This window comes from Leptonychotes weddellii, chromosome 4, assembly GCF_054177405.1.
Source record: "Leptonychotes weddellii isolate Sample4059 chromosome 4, ASM5417740v2, whole genome shotgun sequence".
NCBI lineage: Eukaryota > Metazoa > Chordata > Mammalia > Carnivora > Phocidae > Leptonychotes > Leptonychotes weddellii.
Window position 1 is genome coordinate 115,773,447 of NC_138372.1, and position 3,749 is coordinate 115,777,195.

Below are 3,749 nucleotides of genomic sequence, written 5' to 3' on the forward strand. Positions count from 1 at the left end.
AGCCTGGATTTCTGCTGGCCAATGTCATCATTCTGGAGTCAGTTATCCACTCTGAGCACAGAGGAAAAGCCTGGAAGCCTCTTTCTGAAATGTATTTCAACAACTCCTTAAGTAGGAAAAAAAGATCAACTGAACAAAATAGCGAGAAACAGCTGCACAGCTGGGCACATATTTAAATATGATTCGACTCTTCCTATTGGCTAGCTACACGAGGCCACCTGAGCAAAATGTTCTCCCAGGGCAGAAAGTGGTAATCAGCCCCTTCCAAGGCCACTGTAGCTCACAGAAGACAGGCACTCACAGTTCAGGGCGGTGTTGCGCTCACAGGCCCAGGCCAGATGCTAGCCTAGGCATGTGGTCTTGAGCAGAATCATGCAGGTGGTTCTGCTCAGCAAGAGGGAGAGTGGGAGGCATGCTGGGCAAGAAGGAAACAAGGAGTACTGGCCCCGATTGGTCTTTTCAACATCTGAGGGGACTATGCCTCCTTCGGTCCAACCCCCTGGACTATCGATGAAACACCACTGAAAAGCTAACTTTGGTAGGTGGACTCACTGGACACGGGAGTAATGGAAGCCTTAGGAACTTCCTTTCGATTTGCCACTCTTGGGGGTGTGGGGTAGGAAGAGACTAAAATTAGCGTACATGTACTAGCAAATAGACAATAGCAAATAAATGTTAGACATATACACTGATAGACTCATCAGAAAGCATCAAACTGAGACTCAATCTGACAAATACCATAATCATACGAAATTTCCTTTGGGGGCCCAGATGCATTATGAAATTGGGCCCCCAGTGATGACATTATAATTATACCAGTAGAGTTAAGTGATACTTGGAGGTCACATTTTGTTGTTGTTTGTTTGTTTTTTCTATTTTTTTCTATTTTCTTTTCCATTTTGTATTTTTTTTTTGTTTTTCTTTTTTTACTATTTTTTTTTTTTTGGAGGTGACATTTTGGCCCTATGGCAAATAACAAGCTTATTACTTTTTTTTTTTTTTAAGATTTATTTATTTATTTACTTGACACAGAGAGAGAGACAGCTAGAGAGGGAACCCAAGCAGGGGGAGTGGGAGAGGGAGAAGCAGTCTCCTGGCTGAGCAGGGAGCCTGATGCAGGGCTCGATCCCAGGACCCCGGGACCTTGACCCGAGCCAAAGGCAGACGCTTAACGACTGAGCCACCCAGGTGCCCCCAAGCTTGTTACTTTTTAAAGCACGGAATAGTTCTAAATACAGCAACTTTAATGCATGTGAGGCGAAAAATCTATTCTGTGCATTCCTGCTATAATTTAAACTTTCCCTGGGATGTCAATTTTTCTCCCCACGTCTATGAACAGCCCTTGCTGCTGAAAAGAAAAGTACTCGATAGCTCTGAACCTAAAATTTCCTGGATTCAGTAAAATCCATATTCAGTCTACATAGGTCCTTTCCATTCATTTCTATCCATCAGCAAAAGCCAGGTGGTTGATAAAATAAGCAATAGCACCTCATCTTACACGTAAACATCATCTTGTTTTACCTTAGTTCTGGATCATCACAAACTTCCTGGCCATTGTCAAAACAAAATATTGGGAGAAGTTAACTTGGCATAAGTATAAATTACAGAGGCATGAAACAGATAGAGAAAGGGTCTAGTCAGGCAGGCTCGTGGGACAAACCTTCTAGATTGAAAAAAATAAGGTAGAGACTAATATGATTGGGAAGAAAATAGTATTTTTAAAAATTTTATACATCATCTATATTTTAATTTTTCCTGCTCGTTTTGAAAAATGGGTTATATTTTAGATGACACATAAGTCACCTCTAATGAACCAGAGACCCCTCAGACACTGTTAATAACTTGTGGCTCCTTGGATGAAAGAGTATTTTCATTACAACACACCATCACTTTAATCTTTGCTTTCTCACCAAGTGTTGAGTTTTCTAACATTCCTGAGAAGCAGAAGGAAACTGGTGGTTGAACATTGCTTTATAGAAAAGAAAAGGGCTATTCTGAAGTATGTCCCCAGAAGACTACAACCACAGATTGAATAAACATATCAAATCAAGGGGTCTTTAAGAAAATTTACAAACAGAAGCCTGCAGTGAAATGAACCACTGGGTGAATGTCCTCCAGGGACCTACGCGACTCACCATTCCACGACTCTCAAAGCCACAAGATGCCGTGTGGCAATGCCACCTCATTTTTGCGTTGCTCACCTTCCTAAGAAATTTGGTTATAGCAAGGAAAAGAGAGATTGGGCATACTCACGTGAATGAGATTCGAAAACCAGATACTCAATGAGCTCTTAGATTGTTAAGGAGCACATCCCAACCACTGAAACCATTAATGAAAAACCAAGTTCAGCTCTACTTTGGTGAAAAGTCTTCTACCGCTGGAGATGAAGTTTCTACAGAAATAAATGTCTACAACAATTTGCTTTTATAGCCATTCCACTGATTTACTGGTACTGCTGTTTTAAAGTTTGAAGTATGAAGCCTATTTTTCATCATAGAATTTCTATATGAATATGACTAGATTTCTGCTTCCACCATATGCAATTTCCTCCTAACTTCAGAAGAAGAATGGAAGGCAAGGGGACAATCAAATGAGCTGATGTGAATTAGGAAAATTAATGGCATGTGTTTATTCAGTAACGAAAGTTCAATTCGAACTATGTTTTCAAGAGCAGTAGACCTACACAGTATTTTAATGCAGCACGTAGTACATGAACAATATTAAGAAAACTCTAAAGGAACACACCCATAATCCCATCAATCCAACTTACTTTTACAAAACTATAATCATAGTGAATCATCGTGCTTCCATTTTTCTGGTTTCTCTTAACATTGTTCCATAAGTATTTTATGGTCTACACTCACTTATCATTTTTAATTTCCATGTACTTCCTATTTCATCAGGGCAATATTCCCATAAAGTGGGACATTTGGGTTTTTTTCACACTTACACTATAGCATATAACACTTCAAGATCTGCATTCATCAAGTTCTTTTCCCTCTTTTAAAAGCTTTAAGGATAAATTCCAAACTGCAATTAGAGGATCAAAAGGTATGATAGTTGAAAGTAGTAATTCTTAGAAAATGAGGTCAAATTCACTTATTCAGATCTCTCTTACATACAACATTGACCCTAGGAGAAGGATGAAACATGAGAGTCATGTCTTAAGAATATTCCAATGAAATTACTACCACAGAACCTGTGATCTTGACAGCATTCATGAATCTCCCTATATCAAAGGTTACCAAATTTTTTCGTTCATGGAAGAACTTTTGAATATAAAAACCATGGCTGGACATTTGAAAGCCTTAAATTGTTGATGTAGACCATCAGCATGCTGATAAAAGTATGCATGGTTATCACATATGGGTCACTTGCTCTTTCTTCCACTCAACATTGCTCTTTGAATAGCATCTGCTCTCATGGACTCAAGATGAAAAGTCAAACCTCATTCCAATAAATATGGGCTCTTTTACTGCCATTCTGATCACTTTCTCCTGTCTTTCAGCAAGGTGAATCACCATGCCACATGACTCCGCTGCTTGAGTCTGACAGCCATTGTCATAAAATGCTTTATACTCAAGCACAGAAATAGTAAATGTTGCCCATTAATTATGATTGGTGGAACATCCATGAGGGATTTGAGGAACAGTGGTGTGTGGTAGCATATTGCTTGAGAACCACAGGCCTATAAATCTCATCTGTAATGAACAAATGCAGGCATTCAAGATAAGATAATCTAAAACATC